The sequence below is a fragment of the Danio rerio genome, chromosome 17 (assembly GCF_052040795.2).
Source record: "Danio rerio strain M-AB ecotype USA chromosome 17, GRCz13ab, whole genome shotgun sequence".
Lineage (NCBI taxonomy): Eukaryota > Metazoa > Chordata > Actinopteri > Cypriniformes > Danionidae > Danio > Danio rerio.
Window position 1 is genome coordinate 22,308,418 of NC_141037.1, and position 18,615 is coordinate 22,327,032.

At 33.2% G+C, this 18,615-nt stretch overlaps 2 protein-coding genes and 1 long non-coding RNA gene across 15 annotated transcripts in view; 2 read left to right on the forward strand and 1 right to left on the reverse strand.

Moving 5' to 3' along the window:
• Positions 1-18,615, forward strand: part of LOC141378555 (uncharacterized) — an 876,076-nt gene that overhangs the window by 492,361 nt on the left and 365,100 nt on the right. The gene's annotated exons all lie outside the window — the stretch shown is intronic.
• Positions 1-18,615, forward strand: part of entpd6 (ectonucleoside triphosphate diphosphohydrolase 6) — a 77,756-nt gene that overhangs the window by 7,210 nt on the left and 51,931 nt on the right. For 4 of the 12 annotated variants that reach the window (XM_087289012.1, XM_087289019.1, XM_087289015.1 and 1 more), the window contains exon 1: positions 17,948-18,009. The exons of the other annotated variants lie outside the window; for them this stretch is intronic. The gene's annotated coding sequence lies outside the window, so the exon portion shown is untranslated. Of the gene's footprint in view, positions 1-17,947; positions 18,010-18,615 lie in introns of those variants that run through there. 12 annotated transcript variants of the gene reach the window in all.
• On the reverse strand, positions 9,843-18,315 carry LOC101884956 (uncharacterized). Of its 2 annotated transcripts, none has more exons than XR_015513343.1 (15): positions 18,239-18,315; positions 17,823-17,959; positions 16,571-16,604; positions 16,379-16,408; positions 16,218-16,287; positions 15,864-15,893; positions 15,698-15,767; positions 15,585-15,612; positions 15,348-15,377; positions 15,171-15,240; positions 14,770-14,814; positions 13,659-13,789; positions 13,449-13,580; positions 10,171-10,955; positions 9,843-10,127 (listed from the first exon to the last, which is right to left on the reverse strand). It is a non-coding gene; the product is annotated as an uncharacterized LOC101884956 (long non-coding RNA). The 2 variants fall into 2 exon arrangements; XR_015513342.1 differs by having other exon boundaries at positions 13,659-13,792.

Sequence of the window (18,615 nt, forward strand, 5' to 3'; positions counted from 1 at the left end):
TTACTGTCTATTAACGCGATCAGAATCTGCTTTATTTCATCCATTCAGGTATTGCAACGAAAAAAAAAATTAAAACAACCTGAGTAAAGACAATTACAATACCAAAAATAAATTTTAAGTATGGAAACATGGAAACGAGGTCAAACTTACAGTATTGCCTATGCTAAAATGCTGTCAGCAGATCGAGATGATAAAGCAGTATGAAAAAGAAAAGAAAAAAAAAAACAGGCAACATCACATCCAGTCTGTTTTTAAAAGAAGCAATTAGAGAAATCGTCTTACACAAGATAATTAAATGAAGTCCATTAAATTCGTTTATAACATTAATCTGTCATTTAAAGAGCTCGACTCTGTAAAATCTGCTTTTAGGGCCCGTTTCCACCAGGACAACCTCCAGCATTTTAACTGGCGGTTAAGAGAGCTGCTCTACAATAATCCTCAAAACTGTATAATACAGCGTTAAATAAAAATGAATGCGATCATACCAGAGAAAAAAGACTGAGAGATCAGTGATCAAGCTGGAGAATAATCTATCTATCTATCCATCTATCCATCTATCTATCTATCTATCTATCTATCTATCTATCTATCTATCTATCTATCTATCTATCAATCATGGTCATCATGTTTTTGTTTTTAAAAGTTGCTATATAGGCCTATAAGAACAAATTATTAACTCATAATTTATGCATTATTAACCAGGAACAGGCAGTAAAATTTAAATTTTCCCAAACAAAAAAGTCATTATAACGGAACTGTTTTTTGTTTGTTTTCAGTATTTATATATATAGTTTATTTTCATCCAATATTTCACATATGTTTGTCTACTAACATTAGGATATCGAAAATGACAAGTGAACAAGACTATTGCCGAGTCTGAAGCGAACTTATTTGTTTATTTAATTGGACTTTTTGATGGTGTGGCTATATATTGACAGCTGAGCAACCAGCAGATTGCAATTTAAAGAATTAATTATTATTAGGCTAAATTATGAAAACGTTTCAGAAGCGCATTTTTAGCAAAAGAACATTTGCAATCGTTTATCTCGTTGCTTTGTTTTTTTAGGAACAAACGCTTTAACAGAAAGATCTCAAACAATCCTATAGAAATCATGTAGCGCTAAGTAGGCCTAACTGAAGCGAACAACACTTTTATGCGTTTGCGGTAAAGGGAGGAAATAAATTATGTTATTTTAAGGGCCAGATTACAAGGCTGGGTTTCATGGTGTCATCAGATAGGATAATCCTGGATTAAACTAATCAGTAAATGTTTCTCCGCTCATTATTTTCCAGAGAAGATTTCCAGCCGATTCTCCACCGCCAAGATTATTAATCTCTTAAAGAGCGTAACATCAAAAAATCGCTCTTTGCTCTAATTTCCTCTGGCCGTGGCGCGCGGCACATGGAGGTTGTTTGACTAATAGACTTGCCACGTGCCCTAATTCTGAGCATGACCCGCCACACGCGCGCGCGGCCCCGCCATCACCCGCCCGACCGCCCACCTATGAGAAGGGCTGACTGACTGCCAGCAGAATAGCTATTAAGCAATAGGATCTGATGCAGATTTCACATTTGATATGATGGACGAAATGTAGATTTTAAGTCAGTCGAGGTAAAGGTTTTTTCAAGGTTAAATGTTTTACCCGCGTCATTAAAAGCTTTTAGCGATTTTTTTACTGGTAGGCACTGCATGATGGGCTACAATTAAAATAGAGGTCAGTGATGTTATAAGAACCTATCATGGTTCTTTAAAGAACCTTTCAGTTTGCTGTTAATTGCAAAACATTTTCCATAATCTAAAGAACCCCAAAAGTCTTGTGTGAACCTTACTGTGAAACTACAAAATCAGGGTGTCCATGGGGTCTTAAAAAGGCTTAAAATGTCTTACATTTTAAAAACATAATTTTATCACGTAAAAAATATTGAATTCACTGAAATATGATGCTGTAAGTTATACTATTATAAACCACGCATGTTGTCCCAACACAAATTACAGTAAGTTAACTTAATCTTTTTTTTTTTTTTTTTTTTTTTTACAAATTTAAGGGGAATAAACATAACAAATAAGTTGCTTAAAAACAACATAAGAATTATGCTGTTTTCAATTTTAAATAAGTAGCAGCAAAAGCCATTTTTTAAAGTGTATTTATGAATGTGGTTTAATTACCTTGCTTTATAATAATATTTGTTTAAAATCTCTCTTTGTATTTAGCTACCTTGTGAAACTGTTGTGAATACATTCAGCTCATTATAGTTTGCAAGTTGCAAAATATTAATATAAGAAAATGTGCCCTGTTAAAATTAAAGGTTCCAAAGGAGTGGTTTTTCATCAAAGAACCTTTTTTTTTGTCAAATAAGTTTCTTTGGTCATTAAATAGACTTACAATAATCACAAATGCCAGGAATAATTTTCTGATATGCATAAACAAAAAAACAAAACACAACCCCAAGTATACAATATACAGTGATAATTAAAACAACTTTTTAGTTACAACATTGCTTTTGGGGAAAAGAATTTCCCATGAAGTGACAAAAGAAATGGTTGCAAATCTTCTGAAATTATCAAATTTGCCTTTTAAAAGACATCTGGTTCATTCCAAGTGCAGAGTATATGTTTTAAGCTATAGCAGTTCAAGGATTAACATTTTTCCAATAGCTTTTTGGCTGTTATCAAACTCCTCATTTGTTATATAAGTATAATATAAGGAATTTCTGTTGTGCAGTGCTCAATGAATTTGTATAATTATAATGTCCTATAATAAGCACTGGGTCAGGATCTATGTGGATCAAGGACATCTGAAAACACTTTAAAAACTTCATTCCAGAATCTCTGTATTTTATGACAGAATACAAATCTATGAGCTAAATCAGCTTCTTCTGATTAGCACTGATCACAAATAGGCAGTATATTGGAGAAAATCCCATCTACCTTTTTTTTGGAAAAGTATAAATGGGGTGTCTAACCTACAATATGCTCTTTAAGAATTGTGTTGCTTTAACGCATTTTAAATAATTAGTTTGAACAAGCAGCAAAAGACATTTTTGAATGTATTTACCAACATGGTTTCTTGACAGACTGTTGTGCATATTCTAGCTTATTATAGTTTTTAAAGAAAAGTTATGCTGAAATGTATATGTATGCTTGTTTTGACAATTATTGTTTTAAAATATCTGGCTTAGAAATAACTAAATTAAAAATTTAATAGGGCAAATCAAAATCTTTTCCACTGGCTACTACAATTAAATCCATAGTGTTTTGCCCTGTGTGAAATGTAATTAATAATGGTCTTAAAAAGGTCTAAACAAGTCTTAAATTTGACTTGGTGAAACCTGTAAAAACCCTAAAAATGTGTGGTTAGAACATACACTTCCTAATATAAGAAAATGTACATTGTTTAAATGAAAGCTTACAAAGGAGCGGTTTTGTGATAGAAGAACCATTTTTCCTCAAATAGCCAATAGTTTTTATAAGAACCATATAAGAGAGCTCAGCATTTCAATGATCTAAAGAACCTTTCCCCACTTTTAAGAACCTTTCTGAAATGAAAAAGTTTAATGGATCTTCTTCGTGCAACATTGGCTCTAGGGGCGAACTGGGACTAAAAATCAGCCCTGGCACTGTAGCCACACCAGTCCACATTACCACACCGACACAGCCTCATCCACGGACACACACATTCACTATATATATATTGTTGTACAGATAGTGAAATAATATAAGCAGTACCAAATGTCATAGATATTTAACATTTAAAGTATGTGACTGGAACAACAACAACAAATTTATAACAAATTTATACATGCAATCATTTTCTTTTCAGCTTATTCCCTTTATTATTCTGGGCCCATCTCTAAACCAGCTGGCCGTTGCCGTTTGGGCCAATGCTTAACATTTATTATTATAATTACTTTTATCATCATCATCATCATCATCATCATCATCATCATCATCACCATCATAATATTTACATCCTGCAAGAAATAAAAAGCTGCCTGCAAATAAAAACAATACATAAAAAAAATTATAAGTAAAATAGCATACCGGCCCACATTTAAAAAATGGTCCCGCCCTTCTGGCATTTGCCAGAATTGCCAGATGGCCAGTCCACCCCTGATTGGCTCCAGTATAGAACTTTTATTTTTAAGAGTTTACTGTTAACAAATGAACACATTTTTAAACACATTTTTTATACAATTAAAAAATAAAAGTTCTTCATGAAATAAAAGATACATCACAGAGACACCCATGTTCATATTCATCATCTGCTGTCAGATGTTATGTTAAAATGTTTATCATATCAGTGTAGCAGATGTTTTACAGATGAAACCCTTTTTAAAAATAATTCTTGAGACATATTTGTGCTAACTGGGTATTGGCATTAATGGTTCCATGAGCCTTTAACATCAATGGAACTTTTCCTTTCAACAAAAAAATAGTAAAGGTTCCACATGGGTTTTCCCCACAAATATACCATTTATATTTTAACGGAGAATGTACATTAAGAAATTCTTAAAAGAACCAAGTTTCTCTTCTTTCTAGTCTGAAATAAGTTTGACTCATTTAAATAACTTTGTTCCCAGAATAAAAACTTTTTGTGGAATGAAAAGTATTTGTAAATGCCATTTGAGAACCTTTATTTTAAAAGTATATCTAAGAATATTGTTCTTTAATGGCTTTAGGGAAACAAGATCCCTCAAAAACATAATCATGGATTCCCTTGTTATACATGCTTTTTTTGTCACTTAACAACATTGGGCAGATGTTCAGACCTAAATCCAAATCCTCGATTCTTGGTAGCTGTCTATGTCAAGAGTCAGGGGTCTTATGTGTTTGTTGTGCAAACATCTGTGTCCTTAGATCTCCAGATGTTTCATCAGTCTATTAAGATCCCGGCTGATTTGTAATCAGCAAGAACATGACACACCGCTACTTAAATTCAGTCTGACCAATAGTAACAACGACTAACACTCATTGCTTTTCAACAACAGTGGATGATCCCCTTAAACGACTTGTTGTTCCACAAATACACTGAGGGATCACTTAGTAGTCTAAGAAATTCGGGCAGAAGTACGGCGTACTGTTAATGACAGCTTCTGTCTGTGGCACATAAGCTTCATCCTGAAAACCACAAACAAGCTGTAACCCAGCATCCTATTTGTCTCAAATCAGGACAAAAATAAAGCGTATATTAATTGTAAGCAAAATGAAATGCCCTCGTCCCAACCCTATATAATCTTTTATATAATAACAATAATGAAAAACTGATGCAGATGTCCATTCGGCTGCTTTCAAACATGCAAAGGGAGACCAGCCAGATAATCATTTTGCTGTATTAGAGGAGAACAGGCTTAACAGCATTTGTGCACAAAAATTCAAACTTACTAAGGGCAGCGATTTGCGCTTTGACGGGGTAATATTTTATAAGCTGCTGAAGGTTTTTTTTTTTTTTGGAACGTATGCCACATTAAAGCCGTGAATTGTAATCACACCACAGAAGTATTCATCCACGAGTGGTAAATAATTTTTATCGAGATTATGTTTTCGTATTCTTAGCTCTGCTGGCAGCTTATCTGTCAAAGCACAAATCTATCAGATTTAGTCTCTAATTTTCTCTGTTTTCAAATTGAGTTTGCCTTTTGTCACCTCAGTATGTTTTACTCTAATGAATATTATATTATATTTATATTACATGTTGCAGAATTCAGTATAACAAGTCTGGAAACTCTGGAAGGTTCAAATATGATCTATTGAAATGATTACTCTTTTAAGATGCATCAATTTATGTTTCATTCATTCATTCATTCATTTTGCTTCGACTTAGTCCCTTTATTAATCAGGGGTTGTGAACCAGCGCTGTGAAACACCCATACACTCTCACGCTCACAATCATACTCAACGGCCAATTTAGGTAATTCAATTCACCTATAGCGCATGTCTTTGGACTGTGTGGGAGCACCTGGAGAAACTCCACACAGAAACATCAACTGACCCAGCCAGGACTCAAACCAGCGACCATCTTCCTGTGAGGCAACAGTGCTAACCACTGAGCCACCGTGCCACCCAATTTATGTTTCATTTAGAATTTTGCATGTACAAAAAGTGCTTTGTTGGGTTATTTTTAAACTTTAGTTGGTTATTTATTTAATAACTCTGCCAGTTGGGTTAAATATTTGGTGCTTTGTTGGGTTATTTTTTAACCTTTATTGGGTTATTTGTATAATAACTTAGCCATTCATTCATTTTCTTTTCAGCTTAGTCCCTTTATTAATAAAGGGTCGCCACAGCGAAATGAACCACCAACTTATAGTATTCAGCATATGTTTATGTCCTTCCAGCTGCAACCCATCACTGGGAAACACCCATACACTCTCCTTTACACACATACACCATGGACAATTTAGCTTACTCATTTCACCTGTATCGCATGTCTTTGGACTTGTGGGGGAAAGCGGAGCACCCGGAGGGAACCCACACGAAAACGGCGAGAACATGCAAACTCCACACAGAAATGCCAATTGACCCAGTCAGGGCTCGAACCAGTGACTTTCTTGCTGTGAAGCGATCATGCTACCCACTGTGCCACCGTGATGCCCATAACTTAACCAGTTGGGTTAAAATTTTGAAAATTTTAAGACTGATTTAACTGACACAGAACAGCTTTATCAACATGCGTATATAATGTTGTTTTTGCGTTATGAAGTTTATTTACCTCTAAAGCAATAATATTGCAGTTATTTTTTGTCAAATTACCTCGTGTCATGTTTTTTATATTCGTTTCACCAGTTTCTTATTTATTGATGTTACAAACGCGCACCTGCCGATCTACATTAAACAGATAAAAAAGCTTTCTCTACCTTCTGTGTTCATCTTTACAGGTTTTTGTTTTTTTTTGGAGCAAATGATTTACATATTTGGCGAAGCAGTGGCGCATTATGTAGTGCTGTCGCCGCACAGCAAGAAGGTCGCTGGTTCGAACCTTGGCCCAGTTGACGTTTCTGTGTGGAGTTTGCATGTTCTCCGTGTGTTCGCGTGGGTTTCCTCCGGGTGCTCTGGTTTCCCCCACAGTCCAAAGACATGTGGTACAGGTAAATTGGGTAGGCTAAATTGTCCATAGTGTATGAGTGTGAGTGTATTTGTATGTGTGTGTGTGTTTGGATGTTTCCCAGAGATGGGTTGCAGCTGGAAGGGCATCCGCTGCATAAAAACGTGCTGGATAAGTTGGCGGTTCATTCCACTGTGGTGACCCTGGATTATTAAAGGGACTAAGCCGACAAGAAAATGAATGAATGAATGATTCACATATTTGAGATATTCAACCACCATTCTCATCTTTGGGAGACATGAACCTGGTGTCTCGTCCAGCTACGGTACGCTGCCTTTTTATTAAAAACATACTGTCCTTTCGCTAAGAAACTTAGTTTCAAATCTAAATATTAATATAGACACATGCATATGCTACATTTTATTCACAAAGTTGCTGGTTCGAATCGAATCGAAGCATTATATTGTTATTGGTCATTATTCGCCACTAGAGGGCGCTGACTTGATTGCAACATTTGTTTCTTTAGTCATGAAGAAGTCATCCTGAAAAAGAGACTTGCTATCATCATTTGTCAGAAGAGGATTCATTATCCATTTCAAGTCACTAGATTATGAACTATTATAATACTATATATATAAAATACTATATATATTAGTTGAATTTCAAGGCCCAGGTCATCTGCCACTTTTATGTGTTATATTTATTGTTAAAATGAGATTACATTAGATTAGATTCAACTTTATTGTCATTACACATGTACAAGTCAGGAGTGCAATAGCAGCAAGAGCAGGATACATGTATAAGTTATAAAGTGCAGTTATAGAAGACTATGGGTAATATTTACAGATAGATGTACTACAGTATGAATATTATATACAGGTTGTATTAGCTATGAACAGAGATTTACAGTAGATAAATATATGTACAGGTTGCAATTAATAATCAGAAGTGTGCATATAGATATGAACATAATTACAAATGTATATGTACAGTGGGTATGCACAATTCAAAATAGGGCTGCACGATATTGGAAAAAATTGACATTGCGATATTTTTTTCCTCTGCGATATATATTGCGATATTTTATATATATATAAAATATGCAATATATATATATATATATTTACTTAAAACTAGGGCTGTGACGGTCACCATGACAACCGCGTCACCGCGGTGGTCATTGCCACCTCGGTTGTCCATTGCCACCGGCCGTAGTACGTGACGTCACGCACTTTAAAACACAAATTACTGTTATGTTGCCAAGTATTACATATCTGTTAGAATATAACATTAGGCGCGATTCAGCAAGTTCAAGTTCAACCATGAATCTTGTTAGAAAACGAACTCTTACATCTGGGAACATTTTGGATTCGTGCCGAACTAGAAAGGTGAACGAATCAATTTGGATTAAGCTTTTTGTATGGGGGTTTTAAGTAAAGTGTGTTTTAATATTCACTGCTGAGTGCTGAGAGTCCAAACACTGAGGAGCAAATCCATCGATACGCAAGCTAGTGGCGATTGACGGCGAGGGAAAAAAAGCCATGTTGGCTTAATCAACTCCTGTCTTCTAAACGCAGAAGCCCAGCTCAGCCAGGCATGGCAGAGGCATTTGCAAAAATGGCCAGATACAAAAGAGAAAGTGATAAATGGAAGACATTGACGAGAAATTGAGCATAGGCTATTTGGTAACTACTTAAGAACGCGCCGCTCCGCAGAGTAGAGAAACCTGCATTGCGAGAAATGCGGTCGGCAGAACAGAAGGAGAAGCCCTCTCTCGCATGGTTGTGAAAAAGTAGCCTGTCTGTGCATTTTTCGCTACAAGCACATCGTCTGACAGTGTATTGCTGGAAACATTATAACCCCATTCTTCACTTAAACCGGACAAAGTCAACATGTTAGTTTTTCTGGCAAATAATTAAAAATATGACTACAAAAGGTGGAGAGAAACTACGCTGTTTTTTTAAACATCTGACTTATATTGTTACTAGGTTAATATTTTCTTTTTACGTATAATTATTAATATTTATATTATTATTACACTGATTAGTAAAGTGCCATTTAGAATTTTTGTTAAGTTCTTAAAAATGTAACGTTTAATTGTTATTATTATACAGTTTCAAGCAGTTAAAGTAATGTAATATTTAACTACAATATTTATAAACAGTTTAGTGTTGTTTTATTAACGAAAGTTCAAAAATAAACATGTACGTTTATACGGATGTTTTATTTATTATTAAATTCGGTTATTCCTTAATTTTTACATAAAAGGTAGGCCTAAATTAACTTAAGTAGGCTACATTATTTGTTGATGTACGAGATCGAGGAACATGTTTGCCAGTAAATAATGTTCGCACCACTTAAAAAACAAAACAAATGAATAACTTGCGAAAAGGATGCAATAAAAAATGCAAGCGCTTAATCATTCTTCACAATCGGATTCGTACGTGCAATAAGCCGAGGCTATATTGCGCCGACAAGAACAAGCCCTAAAACTAAGTCTAGAGAGAGAATTAATACTAGTTAATATTAATGATTATAAACACGAACTGCGTTGTATGATAAACGCATCACAATGATGTCGTGATCTTTGCTGAAGAACTGATATGTTATCGCCGTCTCCCCAGCCAGGTTTTCATCTGCTTTTTTCCCCTTTTTCTGGATACAAAGTATCAGCGCCAGACCAGTGGTTTAAATTATATTTTACTCTCCTGATTTTTTTTCTTTTCATTAAAAAATAAATAAATGTTTAAAGTTTTGTATTGCATAGCCTATATATTTTTTAAGATTATCATTCAGCCTACACTCTAAAAAAAAATTCCGTAAAAAAACGGTAAAATGTACTGGCAGCTCATTACACAAATATTTTACCGTAAATTAAAAACGGAAAACTTCTGTTAATTGACAGTGTGTCCACATTAAAAAAACTACAAAATATCAGTTTTTTGACGGTTAAACTACTGTAAAATAACGAAACATTTTATAGTAATTTAAGGGTTTTCTATATAAAAAAACGGTTATTTTCTGTGTTTTTAAGGGTATACCAACAGTAAAAAAGCGGAAATATTTTGTGTTTTAATAGTATACCTATTGTAAAAAAACAGACAGATTCTGTGTTTTAATAGTATACCTACTGTAAAAAAACAGACAGATTCTGTGTTTTAATAGTATACCTACTGTAAAAAAACAGACAGATTCTGTGTTTTAATAGTATACCTACTGTAAAAAAACAGACAGATTCTGTGTTTTAATAGTATACCTACTGTAAAAAAACAGACAGATTCTGTGTTTTAATAGTATACCTACTGTAAAAAAACAGACAGATTCTGTGTTTTAATAGTATACCTACTGTAAAAAGAGGACTTTTTTGTTTTTTAATAGTATATATACACAGTGAAAAAATGAACAGATTCTTTGTTTTAATGGGATACCTACTGTAAAAAAATTATTATTTTACTAATTTAATGCTCTTCAAGCAGCATAGAAATGGCAGTTGGTAAGGATAAACATATACATATGGGAAATACACTATTAATGGTTTACCATAGTAAAAAAAACATTTATTCTATACTGTATGTGTAAAGAAGCAGTAAATAGTTTGTTAACTGTGAACTTACAATTAGTACAAAAACAACTTTGCAATTAAAACAGATTCTTTAATGAATACAAATCATTTGAATTTCAAATAGCTAGTTATACACACAATAATACATATTGACATGTGAATCACACAGTGAGAGGTCTTGGCAAATAATCTCATAGCAAAATAGTTTTAAATGTTAGCTTTAAGATAATTGAGGACAAGTGGGCAAATTACAAGTACTTTACATTAAGAAACCAGGTTAAACTGCAAGATGGCAGGAAACGGACGATACAACTGGGTCTTCTTCCGCTCCAATACTGATACTTCAATGGCTGTAAAACAAAAAACAAAAAAAAAACAACAACATTACTAATGACATTTCACTTACAACTGGGGTGATTCCTTGCATGTCAATAGTTTACACAAATGGAAGTTTTATCATCATCTTCTTGTCTCACTCTTGTAATTTCAAGCCTGTCTGACTGACATACTTCCACAGAACAAAGTAGGAGAAATAGGAGCAACATTCTTTAAAATATGATATTTTGTGGTTTGCAGAGGAAACAAAGTCATACAGGTTTAAAATGTCAAGAGTGAGTAAATGATGAATTATCAATTATTCAGTTTTGGGTGAGAAATCACTTTAAGATTTTTCAAAATAAAGTGTAGGTACTTTTGACAATATTCGGAACAATAATGCAAGAGAGAAACAGTAATATAAACAAACTATGGTGGTAACACTATAATAACTACAGGCTATGATTCATTTATGAAGCATTAGCAAATAGTGAATTCATTATCTGTTAAGCATTGACTCTAAATTAATAGATGTTAGTAGTCGGTTATAAATACAGCAGCAAAATTTGCTACAGCTACAGTTTAATAATTGTGTTATCAAACTTTAATGATTGATTTTACATTACTATTTATATATATATATATATATATATATATATATATATATATATATATATATATATATATATATATATATATATATATATATAATATTATATTTAATATTGCATTATTTACAAAACTTCTTCCAGTTGTGGCCTAATCTGTGAGGATTATTTATGATTTATAAATCCTTATAAACGACAGTTAAAGGCTCAGTATCAAATGAACATTCTTATCTAAACAGTCTTATCTAAAAAATGTAATTACTGTAAATATGAAACCTTGCTGAATAGCTGGAGTGCCAAAATATAACATAAAACTGGATAAAACAACACTAAAATAATTTAATGATATTACGATGCAACATTTCAGTGTCATTTAGCTATGTTTAAACTGTACAGTAATTTTATTTTAGATAAGATTTATTTTTCATTTAATACAATAAAATTAATTTCATTTTTAGAATATAACTGAATCTTTAATTGTGATTTATAAGGGGATTTACAAAGCATAAACAATCCTCACTTTAGGCTACAAAACTGGATGAAGTAAACAAAAGCACTTATTAAAATAAATATTGTATATACTTTATATACTTATTTTTTGTACTTTATTTACAAATATAACTATTACAATTCATTCATGTATTTTCCTTCAGCTTAGTGTGTACTCACACTATGTATAGTTGCCTTAAACCAGGCCGAAGCACTCTTGTCTTCCCTCCCGTCTCCCCTGACGTCCCACACTCACATTGCATTCGAGCCTGAGCACTCTTACATCATCGATGATGCGCTGTTTAGTTTAGGAAGTGCTCTCAGCATGGAGGAGAATTCTTTAGTTATATTGTTTTAGTCATTTGGGATGCAGTAAAACGCTGTCAAATATTTCGCCGAACAGATCAGCCACTTTTGATGTTAATAAACAATCATAAATTCCTTGTGCTGCAGGAATAGGAGGTTTGCTAAAGGCGCAGCTGTGGTGCAGTAAGGGGTTTGCGTTCATTGAACAGTAATAGTGATTAATTTATCCAAATCAAAGTCCCTTGCAAACTGTCATAGATTAAAGACACAAATCCCTCACTGCACAACAGCTGCACCTTTAGCAAACCTCCTAGTACCTGCAGCACGTTGACTTTGATTGTTTATGAGCGTCAAAAGTGGCTGATCTGTTCGGCGAAATATTTGACTGCGTGTCACTGCATATTGAACAACTAAAACGATATAACAATATAAAGAAATCTCCACTGTGCTGAGTAAGAGCACTTGTTAAACTGAACAGTGCATTATTGATGATGTAAGCATGCTCAGGCTCGAATGAAATGTGAGTGCAGGTCGTCGGGGAGACAATCACGCTTCCAGTTTCAAGGCAACTGTGCATAGCATGAGTACGCCCTTGAAAACACCCATACACACTTATTTACAAACACACTCATACACTACAGCCAATTTAGTTAATCAATTTCCCTATAGCTTATGTCTTTGGACTGTGGGGGAAACCTAAGCACCCGGAGCTCTACTTGCTGTGAGGCAACAGTGCTAGCCACTGTGCTGCCCAACTATTACTATATGCCTGAATAATAAGATATATAAATGTTAGTTTGAATAGTTTATTAACCATTTACTTACACATTCTGAATGATTAGAAAAAAAATACACCAACTATTCTTAAATCACTGGTTTGTAAATAATGCTATACTAAATTTAGTAATGAAAAATTAATCATTAACAAAATATAAAAACAAAATCATTAAGCACATTATAGATGTGCTTATAAGTCAAGATTACAGCATTTGCAGCTGTAGTTATAAACTGTATACTAAGGTCTATTAATGTAGAGTTAATGCTTAACAGAACTTTTTGCTAATGCTTAATAAATTAATCAATAGTGTTTAGTTATTATAAAGTATTACTGGTGTGCTTAATTACCTTTAAATCTTCCAAGGATTCTGAAAGTCTTTCTGGTCTGACAGGAATCGAAAGAGTTTAGATGGTATGTTTCTGCTTGGTGCTCTTTTTTCTGCTTTGGACCTACATTCTGGATAGTTACTCAGCATGCTCCTGTTGTAAATACAACAAACATGTATCAACTTACTTGTCTTATAAAAATGAAATAAACTTAAAAATGTAAAAACAGACCTTCATATAAACTCCAGAGTCAGGGCTGCTTCCTTAGGCTACATAATGTTTAGCACATAAGAGACTAAACATGTAGCTCACCACAATTAGGGGACAGCCCAATGATCTTGTTATTGTGACTGTGGACTCTTCTTCTGAAAAAAAGAAAAGTGAGTTGTGTGTTGGGTCTGGTACACGTCCACATGGAAAGAACCTATATAAACATATGGTTTAATATAGGTTTTGATTTAGGTTTTTGAAATTTGTGACAAATATAAAATTGGCTGTTTTCCTATATTACATGTACATATATGGGTACATATATGCACACCTATATGTTAAATTATTAATATTATAAATAATATTATAAATATTATAATTATTATGTAAAATTATTCAAATACATGTCTGCTACATAATTTAAAAGAAATTAAAATATATTTACTTAATCAAATATTACAAGAAATAATTATAGTGCAAGAACAAAATAAGGCAAAAAAAAAACAATAAAGGAAAGAAAACAAAATTTAAAAAAATGAAAAACCATTTTGTTTTACATTTCTTTCTTTTCCACTATCTTTATACAAGAAAGAATTGACCTTGAAAATGTTTCAGGAAAACGTGTAGACATCATAGCTTTCCATCTCCTCTCACTTATTTGCCATAGTTAAATTCCATAACATGCTAATAACATGTGATACAAAAGTCAAGTGGCACATACATACTGTAAGTTTTTCGCATTTTTTAAGTTAGTTCTTACCCAGAGAGCAAACCTACGTTAAATTAACATTGAATAAATGTTAAAACATCAATCAAACTATCATTGAAACAACGTTAAAAAGTCACCACTGATTTTTAGGCAGTTTTCTACCCTGAAATAATGGTAATTCTATGATGATAAATAGACAAAACTGTCCCAAAATCAGCATTTATTCAACCAAAATTAAATCTTTTTTTTTTTTTTTACAATGAACCCAACATTAAATAAAATGTTAAATCAACCACACTATCATACAGTTAATGTTGAAATTTAAATTTGATTTTTAGCCAGTTTTGCATCCTGAAATAATGTTATTACAATGACGCTAAATAGATTAAACGGTCACAAAATTAGCATGAAGGCCTGGCTCACCATCAAGATGCCCACATTGAAATTGTCTCTCTCATCATCAGGTGGCTAAGAGAGAAAAGAAAAGAGATTCAGCAGTGGACCAGTTATTTCCTTATCATTTTAAGCAGACATTACCAAAATAAAGAACTTGTAACATTTCAAATGATGCAAAAATAAATAATAATAATAAATAACTGCTTGGTTTATTTAACAGATTACAGTAGCAGCTTAAAAAACCCAGATAAAACACCCACATCAACCCAGTACTTTTTAGTTTGAATACATGTTAACAAAATTCTAAATTACTGAAGCAAAATGTGTTCATGTAAACACTTAGTAAAAATATAGGTACAAGAAATTGGTTTTGCTAAATAAAAAAAATAAAAGCATCAATATAAAAAAAAAAACCCTGACCATTTTACCTCTTAAGCTTGAAAGTTTACTGTCATCCCCTGTACTAAGTACAGATGGTCCAGCACAACTGCCCGAGTTCTGAAAGAGCAAACACATTCTTGGTAAAATGACAATAGATGCAATGCTAAATATAAATCATTTTTTATTTTTATTTTTTGTATTATTTATAAAAATGCAGTACTGACCAGTCAGCATCAATTTTTACACCAACACACCTACAACAAAAATAACACTCATTCAGTTTGAAACATGCAACGTAGTCTACTTTTATACTTTACATACTTTGTGAATAATAAAAAAATGAAAACATTTAAAACCCCAGCTGTATTTTATTTCATTTGTCTATATCAATTCAAATTTAGTTTGGATTGAACGTAAGATTTAATATTTTTATTTAGATTGCTGTGAAAATGTACCTGTACCTTGTACTTATAACCAAAATTACAGAACCTGGAAGTCAACAAAGCAAAATATCAGTGAACCTTATATGTACAAAACACTTAAAACCAAACAGAAAAAACGCTGAACATTTTACCTCTTAAACTTCAAAGTTTACCGTCATCTCCTGTATAAGGTACAGAGGGTCCAACACAACTGCATGAGTTCTGAAAGAGCAAACACATTCTTGGTAAAATTACAATAGATGCAATGCTAAATATAAATCATTGTTTATTTTTTTGGTTAAAAAATGCAGTACTGACCAGTCAGCATCACTTTTTACACCAACACACCTACAACAAAAATAACACTCATTCAGTTTGAAACATGCAGCAGGTAGTCTACTTTTAAACTTTAAACTTTGTAAATAACAAAAAAATGAAAACATTTAAAATCCCAGGTGTATTTTATTTAATTTGTCCATATTAATTTAAATTCAGTTTGGATTGAATGTAAGATTTAAGATTTTAATTTAGATTGCTGTGAAAATGTACCTGTACCTTGTACTTATAACCAAAATGACAACATAAACATAAAGCAAATCTTATATCATATATCAGTGAACATTATATCTACAAAACACTCAAAATCAAACAGAAAAACCCTGAACATTTTACCTCTTAAACTTGAAAGTTTACTGTCATCTCCTGTATAAAGTACAGAAGGTCCAGCACAACTGCCTGAGTTCTGAAAGAGCAAACACATTCTTGGTAAAATGACAATAGATGCAATGCTAAATATAAATCATTATTGTTATGGTTAAAAATGCAGTACTAACCAGTCAGCATCAATTTTTACACCAACACACCTACAACAAAAATAACACTCATTCAGTTTGAGACAGTCTACATTTAGACTTCACAAACGTTGTGAATAATAAAAAAATTAAAACATTTAAAATCCCAGGTGTATTTTATTTCATTTGTCTGTATTAATTCAAATTCAGTTTGGATTGAATCTAAGAATGTACCTGTAACATGTACTTATAACCAAAATGAAAGAACCTGAAAGTCAACAAAGCAAAATATCAGTGAACCTTATATGTGCAAAAAAAACTGACTCAAAATCTACATAAAAAGATTTCATTTGCGATAACACCATGTGTAGTTCACTCTATTATCAAGGTTTCATTCAAATAAAACTCCTGATCTCCTAATAGTAAAGAAAGTATTATTTGCTATAATGAATCGAACTGACAATTAGTTTGAAGAATTTTAAGACTGTGGAAGAACAACTCATCTTTATATCTTCATATTAGCTGCCCTTGAGGTTCTTAAAAGTGAATAAATAAATATCAATGACAGTTCAACTCGACTACAACAAACATTTAATTGTGTGCTTTAAGGTACACGTTGTAGGCTATTTGAGGCCGAAAACGCATGACAGTGTAAACACTATAAATACTTTTAAATGTCACACACTTACTGTATCACTCTGTTATCTCTGTACACACAAACACGCGTCGCGAAATGCGGAAGTTTTTTTTTTTCGTTCCATTTGGCGAGCGTTATTAAATTCCATAACATTCTCATCAGTTCTTGCTTCTTATTTGCGTCTATTACCCCAGTTTGTCACGCGGAATGAATGAAATGTTCATGAGTTAAAGTGAAACTGCCGAACTGCAGTTAAAGTCAGGCATCCTGCTGATTTGATTCAGAAGGGCACTTGTTTGTCAGACGGCTCACCTGTCAGGTATACATCCGCGCTAAAATGTCAAAGTATGAAAGTCACCCATGAGCTGCAGCTCCCAACCCAACGTTGAGAATAGATTAACGGCGATATATATTTTTTATCGCGCGATAAGTCTCGCGTTAACGCAGCACGTTAATGCTGATAACGGCCCACCACTAATAATAACTTAACGAGTGTGTATTTCCCCTCATACCGAGTTACAAATGCCTCCAATTCACGCGAGTCTAACTTCTAACTTAACGTTACTTAAAAACCAGCAAAGCTGTTCCACTGAAACTCGGTCACACAGCCTACGTCGGTCAAACTAAAGCTAACATTTGATAACGTCAGTAAAATATGAAATTAGTTATTAATATGCAAACAAACACAGACGGTCAGGTTACGAGCGTTTGAAACACGTTGACGTTAGTGTTCATTAAAGGTAACGTATATCAACCAAACTACACAGTGTCACAAACTTTGAATGCTATCCCTTGTTCAATGCACTGTACAAAGAAAACATTTATATTTCTATTAAATAATTAACATACCTTTCACACTCTCACAGACAAGCTGACGTTTACCGTTAATCCAGTCAGACTCACGCAGGTGCAGAGGGAGTGAGTGGGTGATTGGGACGTCACGTCACTTCCCGCGCACGGCAGTTTAGAAAAATACGGACAAACAACTGTAAATGAACAGATACCATATTTACTGATGAGGAAAACGCATAAAAAGGTAAAAAATCATTAGGTAAATGCTTGTTTAAATTACATTTAACCACTCATAGCTCAGTTTGATCTTAATGAAATAAAGTCTGATCTTATTAACAATATTAAACTTAATTCACTGCTGTACTTTCCATGGGCACTTCATACAAGACAAAATCATTTTAAATAACGATAAAAAGTTAATAAAGCAGTCTTTTAACTAAAATATTGTTATATGTTTTATTAATCGTACTTACCAGGGAAAAACAGAGGAAGAAATATGTCCCGATGTCCATCAAACGCTGTCTGAGCTGCGATCCCCTTCCCACAATGCAATTCGAAAATGTATATAAACGGAAAAACACCCGTAATACGTGTATACGGAAAAAATCTGTTAAAATATACAGTCATTTAACTGTTATTTTACAGATTTTTTTTACAGTGTACCTGCAGCGCATGAGGTTGTGTGCTGGGCAAATCCCCTTTACTCATGCTACCCATTTCATTTATGACACTGTAAACCTGACTTGGCAGGCTGATCATCTTTAAACTCAAAAGGTGTTTTTAACTTGAGACTGCATGCTTCTGCAAAATGTGATGTTTCTTATTACAACTGTTAGCGGTGTCAAAATGA